Here is a 21,068-nt window from a genome sequence, read left to right as displayed (position 1 = left end):
AGTAGTTGGAGATCTTCTCTGTTGCTCATTGCTACTTTCTCACTTCCGTCTACCTAAAAACTTCCAACTTGACATTTCTTGGCATGATAGTACATCACCTCCTATCCCTCAATGTTGCCCCATCTCCAGACCTTCCTCCGGATTACTCCCTCTTGATTTTCAAATACTTCCATTTCTGGCTCATTATCCATATCCTCATGACTATTCCTTCCTTAATTTTTGGAGTTTTAATATACATGTAGATGACCCTTCAAATTCTCTGCTTTCTCAGTTGCTTGAACTCTTCTCCTCCAATGATCTTGTCTTCAACATTATTTTAGTTGTCATACCATAAACCTTAACATTATAACTTTTATCTCTGCATAATCATAATTTCACATACCCTACTGCTGAATAACTACCTCATTTTATTCCTCTCACTCCACTTAGCACCCCAACTCCAACAATCCTTTGACCCCGTCAGACTCCAGCTTATTCGTCTTACCAACATTTTACTGTCCCCAACCTTCCTCATATTCTCTTTCTAGGTAAGCTTATTTCCATGGTCGATCATTATAACCCTTCCTACTATACACCCTTAACTTACTTCCCCTTTCTCCCCATCATTGTAAACACCTGGAAACGTCTAACCTTGATTAAATGTAACCTTTCAACCACCCCATACTTGTGCCCCTGTAGCAGGATGTGGCTGAATAAAAATACACAATTACCCTGTCTGGTCTCACTTTGAATTCATAGTTGCAAATCTCAAACCACCCTATAATACTCCTTGACTCTGATACTACATTTCCCTAGCTCGTTCATTTGCTACTCTCCTAGAAAACCATTTTCCTTTTTCTCTTTTGCCTCAAATTTTCATCATCTCCTCCTGCTTCCTCACTCTTAAATGATGAGCTTGCTTCCAACTCACTATGAAAATTTAAGTAATCAGAAGATAACTTTTATAAACTCCTACTACCACATCTACCCAACCACCAGTGCCTGTACCTGCCACCTGTTACCAAGGCAGCTTAACTGTTGCAGAGGAAGTAGCTACCATGGTATACCAGTTTTGGAGTACTGTTCTAGGAATCATTCCGGGTAGTCCAGCTTAGAACTTGTTCCTCCTGTCCTTCTGGTAATGTTGTAACACAAACTTTCCAATTGTAAATGCTTTGCACTTAAAATAGCTAAAGTAGCTTCCTGTATCTGCACCTTAACCCTGACTGATAACTCAGTCAAAAATTAATGATATACAGAAAAAAAATCTAATAAGGTTGATAGCATAAAGGATAAAAAAGAATGAAACATACCCAATAAAAGGCAGGTGAAGAAAATATTTTGAAATAGATATTACAGGAAACAGAAGAAAATTTTAGAGAAAATATCCCAAACGCATAGTTATATCAAAGAGAAAGATGCAAGAGAACAAAGGTGAGATGCTATTTTGACTGAGGAAGATTTAAAAGTGAGCCAGGATAGCTAAGGGAAAACACCATTACAGAAATGAAATCCAAATTGGAATCAGCAATATGATATGCCAACCCTGGTAGAAACATGGCTGTAACATGGAAGGATAGCTCAAGAATATAACACAGAAATGAAGAGGGTAGATTTGGAAGGCAGTCATTACGTAAAGAGGAGAATAAAACGTGAAATTATTTATCAGTACACATTTCTTTTCTAAAAGAAAACCTGTATGTTCATATTGAAAGGACTTGCTGTGTTCCATGAACAAATAATTTTAAAATCATGATATTTCCTAATGATATTATTGAATTCCAAAGAAAAAGACAGGCTCTTATAAACACTGAAGGAGAAGAATCAGATCCCCTACAAATGTTTAAAAAAAAAAAAAAGACAATGGATAAATTCAGACTTCACTTCAGAAACACTCAAAGTCAAAAAGACAAAGGAACTACATCTCCAAAAGGTTGAAAGAAAGGGGATGGAACTCAAGAACTATATATTGAGCCATGCTGACATTTACAGAGCAGGAGGAAATGTTCAATTTTGCAATACTTCTAGAATAACATCACTTAAAAGCTCTTTCTGAAAAAGAAACATGCGTGAAGTCTTAATAGAGCCAGTTGGAAAATGATTCAAAACAAAAAAATCAGAAGTGAAGAACACCCACTGTGAAAGAACTCATGGCACATACTGACTCATAATGTAAATAGTCACAATGACCTTGACAGTAATGTTACCAATCTTGAAAAAAAAAAAGCTATATAACTATTAGTTATAATAATACACTAAGTGATCAATGTAAAACTTTCAAAATGGCCTAACAAAAACAAAGGAAAAAATTGAACAAGATTCACAATCTACCACAATATTGCTAAATATAAAATAAAAATACTCATTAATCCAATGAAATTTAACCACAAAATAAACCTAACGGAAGTAGAAGGAAATAGTAATAGTTTTTAAAAGCAAGATTAATTAATTAGAAAATAGCAATGCCATGCAATAGATGAATAATCCTAGAGGCAACTCCTAAAGTGAAAAATTAAGTAACTTAATTCCTAAACAGTTAAATATAACACAATCAATATGCAGAAAATTAGGAATGAGGGGAAAACACAAATATTCCATAAAGTAAGAAAAGTACAGGCATACCTCATTCTGTTGTTCTTCCCTTGATTGCACTTCACAGATATTCTTTGTTTGTTTGGTTTTTTTTTTTTTACAAACTGTAGCTTTGTGGCAACCCTGCATTAAACAAGCCTATCAGCATCATTTTCCAAACATGCTTTGCTCACTTGGTGTTTCTGTGTCTCATTCTGGTAGTTTTCACAGTATTGCTAACTTTTTCATTATTATTATATCTGTTATGGTGATCTGTGATCAGTGATCTTTGGTGTTTCTTTTGTAATTGTTTTGGGGCAGCACAAACCATGCCCATGTAAGACGGTAAACTGAAAGGATAAATGTTGTGTGTGTTCTGACTTCTCCACCAACCACCTGTTTCCCCATCTCTCTCTCTTCTCAGGTCTTCCTACTCCCTGAGACACAACAGTATTGAAATTAGTCCAATTAATCACCCTACATAGCCTCTAAGTGTCCCAAGTGAAAGTAAGACTCACATGTTTCTTACTTTAAATCAAAAACTAGAAAAGATTAAGCTTAGTGAGAAAAGCATCTTGAAAGCCAAGATACACTAAAAGCTAGGCCTCTTGCACTCTTAGCCAAGTTGTGAATGCAAAGGGGAAGTTCTTGAAGGGAATTTATCTTACTTCTGTTTGTTTTTATTAATTTGTTTAGATAGAGAACTAATCCCCAAAGCATAGGAACTGTGTCTTCTGCAGGTCCAAGCACAATGTTCTACACATAGCTGGCACTCTTTAAGTATTCATTGGTTGAGATGAGATGACCAGGACATTTAGCAAAACTACAGCCCATAGAATCAGAATTCTAGGTTTACAAAGCCTTTTTTATTATTATTATACTTTAAGTTCTAGTGTACATGTGCAGAACATGCAGGTTTGTTACATATGTATACATGTGCCGTGTTGATGTGCTGCACCTGTTAATTCGTCATTTTACATTAGGTATATCTCCTAATGCTATCCCTCTCCCCTCCCCGCACCCCACGACAGGCCCCAATGTGTGATGTTCCCCACCCTGTGTCCAAGTGTTCTCATTGTTCAATTCCGACCTATGAGTGAGAACATGCGGTGTTTGGTTTTCTGTCCTTGTGATAGTTTGCTCAGAATGATGGTTTCCAGCTGCATCCATGTCCCTACAGAGGACATGAACTCATCCTTTTTTGTGGCTGCATAGTATTCCATGGTGTATATATGCCACATTTTCTTAATCCAGTCTATCATTGATGGACATTTGGGTTGGCTCCAAGTCTTTGCTATTGTGAATAGTGCCGCAGTAAACATAAGTGTGCATGTGTCTTTATAGCAGCATGATTTATAATCCTTTGGGTATATACCCAGTAATGGGATGGCTGGATCAAATGGTATTTCTAGCTCTAAATCCTTGAGGAATCACCACACTGTCTTCCACAATGGTTGAACTAGTTTACAGTCACACTAACAGTGTAAAAGTGTTCCTATTTCTCCACATCCTCTCCAGCACCTGTTGTTTCCTGACTTTATAATGATCGCCATTTTAACTGGTGTGAGATGGTATCTCATTGTGGTTTTGATTTGCATTTCTCTGATGGCCAGTGATGATGAGCATTTTTTCACATATCTGTTGGTTGCATTAATATCTTCTTTTGAGAAGTGTCTGTTCCTATCGTTTGCCCACTTTTTGATGGGGTTGTTTTTTTCCTGTAAATTTGTTTAAGTTCTTTGTAGATTCTGGATATTAGCCCTTTGTCAGATGGATAGATTACAAAAATTTTCTCCCATTCTGTAGGTTGCCTGTTCACTCTGATGGTAGTTTCTTTTGCTGTGCAGAAGCTCTTTAGTTTAATTAGATCCCATTTCTCAATTTTGGCTTTTGTTGCCATTGCTTTTGGTGTTTTAGACATGAAGTTCTTGCCCATGCCTATGTCCTGAATGGTATTGCCTAGGTTTTCTTCCAGGCTTTTTATGGTTTTAGGTCTGACATTTAAGTCTTTAATCCCTCTTGAATTAATTTTTGTATAAGGTGTAAGGAAGGGATCCAGTTTCAGCTTTCTACATAGGGCTAGCCAGTTTTCCCAGTATCATTTATTAAATAGGGAATCCTTTCCCCATTTCTTGTTTTTGTGAGGTTTGTCAAAGATTAGATGGTTGTAGATGTGTGGTGTTATATCTGAGGACTCTGTTCTGTTCCATTGGTCTATATCTCTGTTTTGGAACCAGTACCATGCTGTTTTGGTTACTGTAGCCTTGTAGTATAGTTTGAAGTCAGGTAGCATGATGCCTCCAGCTTTGTTCTTTTGGCTTAGGATTGTTTTGGTAATGTGGGGTCTTTTCTGGTTCCATATGAACTTTAAAGCAGTTTTTTTCCAATTCTGTAAAGAAAGTCATCGGTAGCTTGATGGGGATGGCACTGAATCTATAAATTACCTTGGGCAGTATGGCCGTTTTCATGATATTGATTCTTCCTGTCCATGAGCATGGAATGTTCTTCCATTTGTTTGTGTCCTCTTATTTCGTGGAGCTGTGGTTTGGAATTCTCCTTGAAGAGGTCTTTCACATCCCTTGTAGGAAAGTACTATTTTGGTGAATACATGAATGATAAGAAGCAAAACAGACTTATTACTGATATGGAGAAAGTTTTAGTGATGTGAATGGATGATTTAACCAGCCACAACATTCCCTTAAGCCAAAACCTAATCCAGAGTGTGGCCCTACCTCTCTTCAATTCTATCATGGCAGAGAGAGGTGAGTAAACTGCAGAAAAAAAAGTTTGAAGCTAACAGAGGATGGTTCATAAAATGTAATGAAAGAGGCCAACTGCATAACTTAAAAGTGTAAGGTGAAGCAGCAAGCATTGATGTAGAAGCTGCCACAAGTTATATGTGGACATAAATATCAATATTAACAGGAATTTTGAAGAAGTTCATTTCAACCCTCTCGGATTACTTTAAGGGGTTCAAGACTTCAGTGGAAGAAGGAACTGCAGATGTGGTAGAAATAGCAAGATAACTACAATTTAAAAGGGAGCTGGAAGATGCAATTAAATTGCTGCAATTTCACAATAAAACTTGAATGAATAAGGAGTTGCTTCTTATGCATGAGCAAAGAAAGAGGTTTCTAGAGATGGAATTCACTCCTGGTGAAGATGCTGTTGTTGAAATGACAAAAAGTTTTCCCAAGAGTACATAAACTTAGTTGATAAAGTAGCAGCAGAGTTTAAGACAATTGACTCCAAGTTTGAAAGAAGTTCTACTATGGGTAAAATGCTATCAAAGAGCACTGCAGGCTACAGAGAAATTTTTCATGAAAGAAGAGTCCATCAATGTGACAAACTTCCTTGTTGTATTATTGAAAGAAATTGCTACAGCTACCCCAACTTTCAGCAACCGCCACTGTGATCAGTCACTAGCCATCAAAATCGAGGCAGGCCGAGCACAAAGGCTTATACCTGTAATACCAGCACTTTGAGAGGTTGAGACAGGAGGGCCACCTGAGGCCTAGAGTTCCAGATCAGCCTGGCCAACATGACAAAACCCCGTCTCTACTAAAAATACAAAAATTAGCTGGGCATGGTGGCATGCACCCATAATCCCAGCTACTTGGGAGGCTGAGGCAGGAGAATTGCTTGAACTTGGGAGGTGGAGGTTGCAGTGAGCCGGGATCACACCACTGCACTCCAGCCTGGCAACAAGAGCAAAACTCCATCTTAAAAAAAAAAAAAAAAAAAAAAAAAAAATCGAGGCAAGCCTTTCTACCAGCAAAAAGATTGATTTGTGAAGGCTCAGATGATCATTAGCTTTTTTAAACAACAAAGTATTTTTAAGTTTACATTTTTAGATATAATGCTATTGCTATTGCACACTTCAGAGGCTAATGTATAGTATAACTTTTATATGCACTGGGAAACCAAAAAAAATATGAGTTTTTACTCGCTTTATTGTGATATTTGCTTTATTACTGTAGTCTGGAACTGAACCTACACTATCTCCAAGGTATGCCTATGTATGGAAAGATGTGCCTAATTTTGAGCTAATAAATACTTAAACCAAAATAAAGTGGACAATTCAAATTAAAAATTTCTGGTTTTTTTTTTTTTTTTATTATACTTTAAGTTCTGGGATAAATGCGCAGAATGTGTGGGTTTGTTACATAGGCATACAAGTGCCATGGTGGTTTGCTGCACCCATCAACCTATCATCTAGGTTTTAAGCCCCACATGCATTAGGCATTTGTCCTAATGCTCTCCCCTGCCCCTTTTTTAAGACAGAGCCTCACTCTGTTGCCCAAGCTGGAGTGAAGTGGAGCAATCTCACTCAGCTCATTGCAACCTCCGCCTCCCAGTTTCAAGGGATCCTCCCACCTCAGCCTCCCGAGTAGCTGGAGGGAGGTGCACGACACCACACCTGGCTAATTTTTTGTATTATTGATAGAGATAGAGTTTCTCCATGTCGCCTGGATTGGCCTTCAACTCCTGGGGTCAAGGAAGTTTGAGGAAGTAGCTCTATAAAAATTTAAATAACAATCTGGACAATATTAAATAATAGGACTATATTAAATAATTGGACTATATTCATTAAATAATCCGTGATTGTAGGTTATTTTAATTTTTATAGAGCTATTTCCTCAAACTTCACCAAGTCTCAGTTTCACAAATAAATTATTTCAGATCTCCAAGGGATAAAATTTCCATGCTATTTAAACTATACCAGAACATATAAAAAAAAAAAAAAAGAAAAAGAAATGTTTCCCAAATTATTTGTAAAGTTAGCATATCATTGCCACCACAAAAAACAAAGTTCATATTTTCAGGAAGACAAGGATGGTTCAAAATTAAGAATTATGTAAATAATGTTCATCATATAGTCATCCAAATAAATGGCTAAAAATCATTTTATAAAATGAATTTTATAGTCCTCTAAATAAATGGCAAAATTCATTTATAAAAGCTTACTTTATAAAAGTTGGTTTAAAAAGTTATTGATTTCTGATTTTTTTAAGTCAATATAGTAAAAATGTCTAGTTACTAAATTAAGATAATAGCATATATAACCAAAAGCCAGCATCATGCTTAATGTTAAAACACTAGAAGCATAATGGTTAAAAATAAGGAACAAGATGAGTGGATGCCCAATATCACAGTTAGAGATTTGCTTTGCTCTGGAAGAACTCTGAAAACAGATTACTGGAGTAAGATCTAGAAACATTTTTAAAAAGTCAATTTAATAATTTGTAGACTATATGATTGTCTATCTGGAAATCAAAGGTAAGCCAGTAAGAAAGTACTAGAAGAAAACAAGATAATTAGCATTTACCTGGACCCAAATTTAATATACAAAAATAGCTTTATATTTTCTTATAGAACATAGTAGGAAAATATATCAATAATTGAAACAAAAACTACAAAACATTCCAGGAGAGTTTAACAAGAAATGCATAGTTTCTAAAAGAAAAAGAGTATAAAACTCTACTGCAGAACATAAGACTTGAAAAACTAGCTTAATTTTGTATAGAAAGACTCAATAGTTTAAAAGTGTTATTTTTCCTCAAATTAATCTACAAATTCAATGTTATAAGAGTCAGTAGTATCCCCACTCTACTTTTTTTTAAATGACTCTGTATTTTAGCAAAAAGGAAAGTGAAAAGCCTCTTAGATACTCAAACATATTAAAGCTACAGTAAATAAAAACATCACAGTATTAGCACAGAAATAGCCAGAACTAGCAAAATAAAATAGACCCAAGTATATGGAAATACCGTCTTTGATAAGGACAGTATTTCAAATCAGCAGAGGGGAAAAGTAACTATTCAAAGAAGCAGGTGGTACAATAAACCAGCCACTTGGAAAAGTACAGCAATTTGGAAAATAATTATGCTGAAACCATTACCTTATATTTTGTTACAAAATACATTCCAGAAAGATGAAAAATGTACACAAAATTGCTAAAGAGTAAATTCACAAAAAACTAAATGAAACTAAGGTAGATATTTATTATAAACTTAGAAGGGAGGATATATTTATAAGCATGACATAAGATCCAGAAGAAATTATGAAAACATACGTTCAGACAATTTGAAAGTTCTCCAAGGCAAAATAGAGCATAAGCAAAATAGAGACAATAAGGAGAAAGTATAGACAATGCACAGAAACAGCAACACTCTTCCAAAATTTGTTTTTTAGATTTTCATGGAGCAATTTCTTTTTTCTCTTTCCCCTATTCTTTTTCCTCTAGATAACAGAAAGTTGTTTATATCAAGATAATTTATGATATTTTCAATAAAACTAATAATCAAATAACTTACTAAGGCCTACACTTTATTACTGTATATTAATATATCTGAGATGTTAATATATACTATATTAGCATATATGCATAAATAAATATTGTTTAAAGGTAAACAATAAAACAATTCACAAAGCAAACCTTGTTTTGAGTTACTGGGTTATTAAAGGCAAATAGCCCAATCGGGAAAAAATGTACATGAACAGGCAACTCATAAAAGAAATATCATGGGCTAATAAACTTATGAAAAGAAGAAATAAATTCAAAGTAAAACAAGATTGGCAAATATTAATTCAGATCTTTATATTGATACTAGCCAGTACTGATGAGTGTCTGGAGAGGCTTAACACAACTTTACTTGGTAGAGCAATTACTAATACATTGACCAGCAAAATATTAGGAATCTATTAAAATCTTAAAAGTTAAGAATCTTTGATCCAGCAATACTGTATATACTAATCTAAGAGTACAGAAACAGAAAGAAGAACAGGGGGAAATGAGAAATAGGGATATGAGCAAATGAAGAAAAGGGTTCTGGGAAAGAGAAATAAGAAGAGGAGAATGAAAAGTATAGGAGATAAGTAGAAAGGAGAAAGGGAAGAAGAGAAAAGAAGAGAGGAAACCAAAGAGGAGGAAAAAGAATAGCGGAAAGAAAGAATTGCTATATAAAAATATGAAAAATAAGTTCTAGAAGAATGTCTACAAACTGTTGGTCACAGTTGCTTCTGAAGAGTAAGATTATAGAGAATTTCATCTTATTGTTAAATGTTTGCACAGAATTTATTTTTTTATAACAAGTATATATGATTTTTGAAATGATCAAATATTTCAAAGTAAAATGAAAATGCAAGCAAGTCTAGAAAGACAGCATTTCTTCCACATTGGTTTCACTTACTTTTTTCCTACCCAGTCTTTATCTTAAGCCCCCCATAGAAACAGTTTATTACTTCCATCCCAGCTGTGGCCTCTCTCCCTCTTTGCTCAATGACTGAAAAGACAGAAGAGAATGGAATGGTTTCCATCAAAACTTTACCTTTAACACCCAACACTGACACAATTTCTCTCTCTAAAGTGCTCAGATTGTTGATTTTAAGAGCTATTAGGCAAGAAAAGTTGGAAAGCTAGTACTGAGTTATATAAATAATGATCTAAAAGAAATGGAAATGATTGTACTTTGCCAAATCAGCAATCTAAGAACTCTGTTGGGGAAGCAGCAGAAACTTGTTTATATCAAGACAGTTTGTGATGTTTCCAATAAAACTAAAAATCAAAGAACTTACTTGGACAGACCTACTCCTTATGAATACTTTGGAAATGTCTTATCAGCAGAAGGCCTCCTAGGAAATTTTATCCTTACTCAGTAAAGATGAGAGTTTTTACCTTTTGAACTAAATTTTTGAATCCTTCCTTGCATTGGGTCAGTACCATAAAAATTCAGTTTTATGCAGTATTGACTACTACATAATAAACAATATATTAAATTGCTTTATATATATTCTTTTGTATTTTTGTACATATTTATATGTCCACAGTGTAGGCAATAATAAAAATGATGAAGAGAGCTTAGAAAAATATAGTTAATAACCAACTCTCCCAATCAACACATAAACTATTTCGAAGACAGAGAGCCAAAGTTCCCTGAGGAATTTATTTTTTGTTACACTGCTAAACACAGGGATGAGTTACAGAAATGGCAGTCAGCACCAACCCATCTTCTGTAACTTGGTAATCGTTTAGAGGTGTGTATATTTGATGGACACATGCACACCTTACGTGTCTCTGGGCATCCTTCATTTAAAAAAAATAACAGCTTGCTTCTTTATACCTTTTTTATATTCTGGATGACAGCCCTCATAACTGCTAGATAATTGTACCTGACAGTCACTTTAATTCATATCTTATATATGGATTTAGAGCAAGATAGTCTTTTCCTCCTGTGGTCTACTTCTAGATTCTTCATCAAGTGAAGTGTGTGGTCATCTCGAGACAGATCCAAAATTCAAAATGATGACTCTTTTATGAGCAAAACTCCACTGCAGCTGACCTCAGAAAGAAAGAAATCCTATTAACAGACCTCCATGGATTATTTATTTATTTAATCTTCTTGTAACTTTTTTTTTTAGGTTCAGGGGTATATGTGCAGGTTTCTTATGTGAGTACATTGCATGTTGCTGGGGTTTGGTGTACAAATGACTTAGCCACCCAGGTAGTTAGCATAGTACCTGGCAAGTAGTTTTTTAATCTTTTACCCTGCTCCCACCCTCCACCACCAAGTAAGTCTTGGTGCCTATCATTCCCCTCTTTGTGTCCGTGTGTACTCAATGTTTAGTTCCCACTTATAAGTGAGAGCATACAGTATTTGGTTTTCTGTTTCTGTATCCATATTGCTGCCAGTGACATGATTTCATTCTTTTTTATGGCTGTGTAGCATTCCATGGTGTATATGTACAACATTTGCTTTATCCAGTCCACTGTTGATGGGCACCTAGGTTGATTCTATGTCTTTGCTGTTGTGAAAAGTGCTGTGATGAATATACACACACATGTGTCTTTATGTTAAAATAATTTATATTCCTTTGAGCATGTATCAAGTTATGGGATTGCTGGGTAGTGCTGTTCAAATAGTAGTTCTGTTTGTAGTTCTTTGAGAAATCTCCAAACCGCTTTTTGCAGTGGCTGAACTAATTGACATTCCCATCAGCAGTTTATAAGCATTCCCTTTTCTCTGCAACTTCGCCAGCATCTGTTATTTATTTATTTTACTTTTTAATAGCCATTCTGACTACTATGAGACGGTATCTCACTGTGGTTTGATTTGCATTTATCTGATGATTAGTGATGTTGACGATTTTTTCATAAGCATGTTGGCCACTTCGACGTCTTCTTTTGAGAAGTGTCTGTTCGTGTTCTTTGCTTTTTTAATTTTTAAGTTCTGAGATACATGTGCAGAACATGCAGCTTTGTTACATAGGTATATGTGTTCTTTGTCTATTTTTAATGGGGTTTTTTTTCTTGTAAATTTGCTTACGTTCCTTGTAGATACTGGATATTAGACAACTGTCAGATGCATAATTTGCAAATATTGTCTCCCATTCTGTAGGTTGTCTGTTTACTCTGTTGATAGTTTCTTTTGCTGTGCAGAAGCTCTTTAGTTTAATTAGGTCCCACCTGCCAATTTTTGTTTTTGTTGAAATTGCTTTTGGAGTCTTCATAAAGAAATCTTTGTGAAGGCCTATGTCCAGAATGGTATTTCCGAGATTTTCTTCCAGGGTTTTCATAGTTTTAGGTTTATGTTTAAGTGTTTAATCCATCTTAAGTTGATTTTTTTATGTGGTGTAAGGAAAGGGTTCAGTTTCAATCTTCTGCATGTGTATAGCTAATTATCCCAGCATCATTTATTGAATTGGGAGTCCTGTCTTTCTCCTTAAGACAGCATACTAAGCTTAATAATCAAAGGAGAAATAGGCCGGGCGCGGTGGCTCAAGCCTGTAATCCCAGCACTTTGGGAGGCCAAGACGGGTGGATCACGAGGTCAGGAGATCGAGACCATCCTGGCTAACGCGGTGAAACCCCGTCTCTACTAAAAAATAGAAAAAACTAGCCGGGCGAGGTGGCAGGCGCCTGTAGTCCCAGCTACTCGGGAGGCTGAGGCAGAAGAATGGCGTAAACCCGGGAGGCGGAGCTTGCAGTGAGCTGAGATCCGGCCACTGCACTCCAGCCCGGGCGACAGAGCAAGACTCCGTCTCAAAAAAAAAATAATAATAATAATAATAATAATCAAAGGAGAAATAAAATCCTTCACAGGCAAGTAAATCCTAAGGGAATCCATTACCACCATACCTGTCTTAAAAGAGGTCTTTAAGGGAGTGCTGAACATGAAAAAAAGACTGTTATCTGCTACCACAGAAACAAACTTAAATACAAAGGTTAAAAAATAAACATAAACAGAACCAATGACAAAAACCACATGATTATCTCAGTAGATGCAGAAAAGGCCTTTAATAAAATAAAACACCTCGTCATGCTAAAAACTCTCAATAAACTAGGTATTGATGGAATGTATCTCAAAATAATAAGAGCTGTTTATGACAAATCCACAGTCAATATCATACTGAAGGGGCAAAAGTTGGAAGCATTCCCTTTGAAAACCAAGACAAGGGTGCCCTCTCTCACCACTCCTATGCAACATAGTATTGGAAGTTCTGGCAAGGACACTCAGGCAAAAGAAAGAAAGCGTATTCAGATAGGGAGAGAAGAAGTCAGATTGAGTCTGTTTGCAGATGACATGATTGTATATTTAGAAAACCCCATCATCTCAGCTCAAAATCTCCTTAAGCTAAAAACCAACTTCAGCAGTCTCAGGATAGAAAATGAATGTGCAAAAATTACAAGCATTCCTATACACCAGTAATAGACAAACAGAGAGCCAAATCATGAGTGAAATCCCATTCACAATCACTACAAAGAGAATAAAATACCTAGGAATCCAACTTACAAGGGATGTGAAGGACCTCTTCAAGGAGAAATACAAACTCAAGGAAATAAGAGAGGACATAAACAAACGGGAAAACATTCCATGCTCATGGATAGGAAGAATCAATATTGTAAAAATGGCCATACTGCCCAAAGTAATTTATAGATTCAATGCTATCCCCATCAAGCTACCACTGACTTTCTTTTCAGAATCAGAAAAAAACTACTTTAAGTTTCATATGGAACCAAAAAGAGCCCATACAGCCAAGACAATCCTAAGCAAAAAGAACAAAGCTAGAGGCTATACTACAAGGCTACAGTAACAAAAACAGCATGGTACTGGTACCAAAACAGATATATATGGACCAATGGAAAAGAACAGAGGCTTCAGAAATAAAGCCACACATCTACAATCATCTGATCTTTGACAAACCTGACAGAAACAAGAAATGGGGAAAGGATTCCCTATTTAATAGTGTTGGGAAAACTGGCTAGCCATATGCAGAAAACTGAGACTGGACCCCTTCCTTACACCTTATACACAAACCAACTCAAGATGGATTAAAGACCTAAATGTAAGACCTAAAACCATGAAAACTCTAGGCAACACCATTCAGGACACAGACATGGCAAAAACTTCATGACTAAAACACAAAAAGCAATGACAACAAAAGCCAAAATTGACAAATGGAATCTAATTAAACTAAAGAGCTTCTCTACGGCAAAAGAAACTATCATCAGAGTGAACAGGCAACCTGCAGAATGGGAGTAAACTTTTGCAATCTATCTGACAAAGGGCTAATATCAAGAATCTACAAAGAACTTAAACAAATTTACAAGAAAAAAACAAGCAACCCTATCAAAAAGTGGGCAAAGCATATGAACACATAATTCTCAGACATTTATGCAGCCAACAAACATATGAAAAAAAGTTCATCATCACTCGTCATTAAAGAAATGCAAATCAAAACCACAATGAGATACCATCTCACACCAGTTAGAATGGCGATCATTAGAAAGTCAGGAAACAACAAGTGCTAGAAAGGATGTGGAGAAATAGGAAAACTTTTACACTGTTGGCAGGAGCGTAAATTAGTTCAAGCATTGTGGAAGACAGTGTGACGATTTCTCAAGGATCTAAAACCAGAAATACCTTTTGACCCAGCAATCCCATTACTGGGTATATACCCAAAGGATTATAAATCATTCTACTATAAAGACATATGCACACGTATGTTTACTGCAGCACTGTTCACCGTAGCAAAGACTTGGAACCACCCCAAATGCCCATCAATGATAGACTGGATAAAGAAAATGTGGTACATGTACACCATGAAATACTATGCAGCCATAAAACAGGATGAGTCCATGTCCTTTGTAGGGACACGGATGAAGGTGAAAACCATCATTCTCAGCAAACTAACACAGGAACAGAAAACCAAACACCACATGTTCTCACTCATAAGTGTGAGCTGAACAGTGAGCATACATGGACACAGGCGAACATCACACACTGGGGTCTGTCACAAGGTGGAAGACTAGGGGAGGGATAGCCTTAAGAGACATACCTAGTGTAGGTAATGGGGTGATGGGTTGATGGGTACAGCAAACCACCATGGCACATGTATACCTATATAACAAACCTGTACATTCTGTACGTGTATCCCAGAACTTAAAGTATAATTTCAAAAAAGAGAGAGAAGAAATGGAGAAGATAATGATAAAATAAAATAAAAATACAAAGATTAAAATTAGAGGCAGATTGTGGCTGAGTATCAAGAAAGAATATACAAAAGAGAAAGAATATTAATTCATAAGGTGTCTTCATCTCATTCAACTAGATAGAAATGAACCTCATGCTGTGGTAGACATTATCAGTGTTCACCAATGTTCAGATCTTCCTCCTGGACACAAAAAATTCTACTTCCTAGCAAATTTTTAATTCTGATCAATGTTAGTAGTGGAACTGCTGGGTGCCTCTTCCAGGCAGAAACATTTAATTGCTGCTGTGAGGCCTCCTAGTGCTCCGCTCTGCCATGTTGATCACATAAATATGATCATATGAGTCGGCAGTGTCACAGGATGGGGTGCCCCTTCGTTCTGGGTCTCTGAGTGACTGTGAAGAGCAGAGACCTGCTGCTGGCCATCCTTGGGTATATTCTTGTTTCAAGCCACTGCAATCTGAGGATTATTTGTTACAGCTCTGTAACCCAACCTGTCTTGATTGATACAAATACTTACTTAATTACCATAACAGTGGAGGAAAGATCTTTTTGATGTCATCATTATGACCAGCAAAGTTAAGCTTGGAACTTACTATTATCAGTTCAAATCTAGAATAGTTCATGTACCTTAATATGCATTGTTCATTATATGTAATATTTTTATATATATAATAAATATGGGTAGATAAAAGAAATGTTATAGATTATTTACCTAGACTAATAATGAGGGATGTTTTGTTTACTTTTTGGTTCCATATACTTTAATGAGTAATATTTTTAAAAATGTTACTAAAAATAGAGATATTTTTTAGAGAAAAATAGAGAAAAAATATTTTTAAAAATAGAGATATTTTTTAAAAATAGAGGATAGGAATAAAAATGTAAATTCACCCTTATCTAGTTAGCAACATGTATTCAGGGAACAAAGGTGTTTTTTCTCTATATTAGTAGAGGGAAGAAGCTATTAAGTTAGCATACCATGCTTCTAAGCCATAAGATTTGTCAAACAACATAAGGATACATGCTTAGACTGAAACATTTAGCGAATGTACTGGATATTTTCTATTTGCCCTATACAGATTCATTATGCCTCCTTTATACTCTGCTCTTACCCAAAAGGCGTCTATGAATTTAAGCTTCTGGTTGGGTTCAGCCAATGGGGAAGCTCAAGAAAAAGTAAAGATGCAAGAAAATGAAGTCAGGATATTATTCCTCTGATTCTCTTCTTGGAGGGGTCACTTAAAACTGGCAGTATCCATGAAGAGAAAGTCACTGGTTCTCTCAACCTGTGTTTCCTACCATCTATTCTTTTTTTTTTTCTTTTTTTAAGTTATACTTTAAGCTCTAGGGTACATGTGCACAACGTGCAGGTTTGTTACATACATATACATGTGCCATGTTGGTGTGCTGCACCCATTAACTCATCATTTACATTAGGTATATCTCCTAATGCTATCCCTCCCCCCTACCCCCTCTCCCCAATAGGACCCGGTGTGTGATGCTCCCCTTCCTGTGTCCAAGTGATCTCATTGTTCAGTTCCCATCTATGAGTGAGAACATGCGGTATTTGGTTTTCTGTTCTTGCGATAGTTTGCCGAGAATGATGGTTTCCAGCTGTATCCATGTCTCAACAAAGGACATGAACTCATTATTTTTTATGGCTGCATAGTATTCCATGCTTCTAGTAGCATCTCCCTTCCCTTGTTCCTTTCAGTGTAGGGGTGGTAAAACTCCACCCATGTAGGTCTGGATTCTTGCACTAACCTGTGGTTCTCCTACACCCACCAACACATTTGTAATTGATCCTTCATCAAATTTTCTAATTTTTATACGTCATCTATTTCTTTAGAGTTCTTTAGCTAAGAATCCTGTGTCAGCTATCCTATTGCTTACTGAACCAAAAGATTAATAAAGATAAAAAATTTTGCCGGAAATAGAGGCCATGTAAACAATCAATTGCAGTCAGTTTTTCCCTACATAATGGGAAATCACATATTTTTAAATATATACATACATACCTACATCACACGTGTATGTACATATTATATACACATATATACACATGATATATGTGTATCTACAAATACATAATACACATTAATATGTGTATTATATTATAAGCATATCTATATTACATATGATACATTTATATGTATACTATGATGTGTATACATACCTAAAGCTAACAGCGCAAATGCTGATATGAAGTCAATAAATCTTACATCACATGATAAAGAAAAAAAGGAAATGAAGATATTTTCTTAGTACAAGCGTCTACATGCACAAACCTGTTTTTAACAAGAGGAGGAAGAAATACTCATGACAATTACAATCACGTGGTCATAGCTGGTATTGATGACTACCTTCTTCTGCTACCCATTCTGTATTCTCTTTGACTTCAGCAAGCACTTCAGCAGGTCGTGTTTTTTTTTCCTAGTAGAGTGAATCAAATCTTCATTCCTGAAGGGTCTGGGCCATCTGTAGTTCTTCTTGAATTGGGCTGTTGTAGTTTCCCATTGACTTTAATCATAGGGCATGGTAATACTAAGAGACACCCTAATGGATCTCCTGTATTCCAACATACTCTTCATAGACTGATTTCATCTTGATAACCCAGGTCAATCACCCCAGCCAACACTGTAACTGCCTTCTTAGCCTGTTGACTTAAAGGTAGGAGGAGCCCAAAGTGTACAGGTAGCAACCTTAATTTCCAGCTTAATGGAATAATTGTTGTGTCTTCTGGTGGCAGGATTCTCACCTCTGGAACTAAGACCTCTAGGCCAGCAGAACGTAATGCTGAGGGAACAGAAGGCAAAAATTTTGCTAGTGGGTCACTAGGGATGAAGGTGAGTTGAGTGGTGCCACTTCCACTTTCACCACTTGATTCCTGGATCCCTGAATCCTGGCTATGGGAGAAACAGTATCATATATTGGAAGCTGATTCAGAGCACAAAGCCTCCTGGAGAACTTTGCCCCAGCCCTGCAAAGTATTGTCACCTAGTTGGTGTTGTAATTGTGACTTGAAAAGGCCATTCCACCATTCCATCAACCCAGCTGCTTTAGGGCGATGTGGAATATGGTGAGACCAGTGAATCCATTAGCATGAGCCCACCGCTACACTTTTTTAGCCAAAAAGTGAATGCTTTAGTCAGAGGCAATGCTGTGTGGAATAGCACGATGGTGGATAAGGCATTTTGTGAGTCCACGGATGGTAGTCTTGGCAGAAGCATTGCATGCAGGATAGGTGAACCCATATCCGGAATAAGTGTCTATTCCAGTGAAGACAAACTGCTGCCCTTTCCATAATAGAAGTCCAATATATCAATTTGCCACCAAGTAGCTGGCTGATCACCCCCAGGAATGGTGCCATATCGAGGGCTCAGCGCCGGTCTCTGCTGCTGGCAAATTGGACACTCAGCAGTGGCCTTAGCGAGGTCAGCCTTGGTGAGTGGAAGTCCATGTTGCTGAGAACATGTGTAACCTCCATCCCTGCCACCATGGCCACTTTGATCATGGGCCTACTGGGAGATGACAAGGGTGGCTGGTGAAAGAGGCTGAGTGGTGTCCACAAAACAGGTCATCCTATCCACTTGATTATTAAAATCCTCCTCTGCTAAGGTCATACAAATATATTCACAGTTTTTGGCCACTCAGAGAAGTCCATCCACATACCTCTTCCCCAAATTTCTTTGTCACAAATTTTTCAATCATGCTTCTTCCAAGTGCCTGACCATCCAGCCAAACCACTGGCTACAGCCCAGGAATCAGTATATCATCACACATCTGGCCATTTCTCCTTCCAAGCAAAGTGCACAACCAGGTGCATTGCTCAAAGTTCTGCCCACTGGGAAGATTTTCCTTCACTGCTGTCCTTCAGGGATGTCCTGTAAAGGCGCTGTAGTGCTGGAGCTGTCAACTTTGGGGTGGTCCCTGCATATTGTGTAGAACCATCTGTGAACCAGGCCCTAGTCTTCTCTTCCTCTGTCAACTGATCATAGGGAACTCCCCAGGAGACCATCAGTGCAGGCTAGGGGAGAGAAAGCAGGGTGGCAGGAGTGCAGACCATGGGCATTTCAGCCACTCCCTCATTAACTTATTTGTGCCTTCAGGACCTCCTCAAACCTGATCACATATATACCTCTTCCATTTGATGATGAAACACCGCTGCACACGCCCCACTTTGTGGCAAGATGGGTCAGAAAGCACACAGTTCATAATGGGCAGTTCAGGATACATGGTGACTTGATGACCTGTAGTCAAATATTCAGTTTCCATCAAAGCCCAACAACAGGCCAAGAGCTGTCTCAAAAGGAGAGTAGTTATTTGCAGAAGATGGCAGGGCCTTGCTCCAAAATCCTAGTGGCCTCTGCTGTGATTCACCTATGGGGACCTGCCAGAGGCTCCAGACAGCATCCTTATCTGCCACTGATACCTCAAGCATCATTGGATCTGCCAGGTCATATGGCCCAAGTGGCAGAACAGCTTGCACAGCAGCCTGGACCTGTTGCAGAGCCTTCTCCTGTTCTGAACCCCACTCAAAACTGGCAACCTTTTGAGTCACTTGATAAATGGGCCAGAAAAACATACCCAAATAACAAATGTGCTGCCTCCAAAATCCAAACAGGCCCACTAGGCATTGTGCCTCTTTCTTGATTGTAGAATGGGCCAAATGCAGCAACTTATCCCTCACCTTAGAAGGAATATCTCGACAGGCCCCACACCACTGGAACCCTAGAAATTTTACTGAGGTAGAAGGTCCCTGAATTTTAGTGAGATTTGTTTCCCATCATCTGGCACGTAAATGTCTTACCAATAAGTCCAGTGTGTTTGCTGCTTCTCACTCACTGAATCCAATTAGCATATTACGATAAATGTAATGGACCAGTGTGATATCTTGCGGAAGTGAAAAGTGATCGAGGTCTCTCTGAACAAGATTACGATACAAAGCCGGAGACTTGATTTACTCCTGAGGTAGGATGATAAAGGTATATTCCTGGCCTTGCCAGCTAAAGACAAATTGCTTCTGGTGGGCCTTATGGACAGGAATAGAGAAAAAGGCATTTGCCAAATCAATAGCTGCATACCAGGTACCAGGAGATGTCTTAATTTGCTTAAGCAATGAAACCACATCTGGTACAGCCGCTGCAATTGGAGTTACCACTCGGTTAAGCTTACAACAATCCATGGTCATCCTCAAAGATCCATTTGTCTTTTGCACAGGCCAAATAGGAGAGCTGAATGGGGATGTGGTGGGAATCTCCACCCTTGCATCTTTCAAGTCCTTGATGGTGGCACTAATCTCCGTGATTCCTCTAGGGATGTGATATTGTTTTTGATTTACATTTTTCTAGGAAGAGGCAGCTCTAATGGCTTCCATTTGGCCTTTACCTCCACAATAGCCCACATCCTACTAGTCAGGAAGCCAATATGGGGGTTCTACCAACTGCTAAGCATATCTATACAAATTACGCATTCTGGCACTGAGGAAATGACCACAGGATGAGTCTGGGGATCCACTAGACCCACTGTAAGTCAGACCTGAGCTAAAACTCCATTAATTACCTGACCTCTAAAAGCCCCTACTTTAACTGGAGGACCACAATGATGTTTTGGGTCCCCTGGAATAAACATTACCTCAGAGCCAGTGCCCAGTAGTCCCTGAAATGTCTGATCATTTTCCTTTCCCCAGTGCACAGTTACCATGGTAAAATGCCAGAGGTCTCTTTGGGGAAAGACGGGAGAAAGATTCACTACATAAATTGTCAGTAATATAGTGAAGTCCTTCCTCAAGGGTACCCAGCCTCCCCTTCATTCAAGCGCTTCTTGTCTGTAAACTGGCTCAGTCTGGAAATTGATTGAGGGACTGTGATTCTGTTTTTATAATTGAAATTAGCCTTTTGTCCATTCAACCTGCAAGTTTGTTGCTTATATAAATTAAATAAGAATGCAGTAGGCTTCCTATCAATTTCACTTCTAGGAAAACTGTGATTAATTAGCCAATGTCAGAGCTCTACATGATTCAG

At 37.5% G+C, this 21,068-nt stretch overlaps 1 pseudogene; it reads right to left on the bottom strand.

The window, feature by feature from the left end:
* Nucleotides 1–17,306: 17,306 nt before the first annotated feature.
* Nucleotides 17,307–20,748, bottom strand: LOC140709887 (uncharacterized; annotated as a pseudogene).
* Between the last annotated feature and the right edge of the window lie 320 nt (nt 20,749–21,068).

The sequence above is a fragment of the Chlorocebus sabaeus genome, chromosome 23, assembly GCF_047675955.1.
Source record: "Chlorocebus sabaeus isolate Y175 chromosome 23, mChlSab1.0.hap1, whole genome shotgun sequence".
Classification (NCBI taxonomy): domain Eukaryota; kingdom Metazoa; phylum Chordata; class Mammalia; order Primates; family Cercopithecidae; genus Chlorocebus; species Chlorocebus sabaeus.
This window is presented reverse-complemented; position numbering and strand designations above follow the sequence as displayed.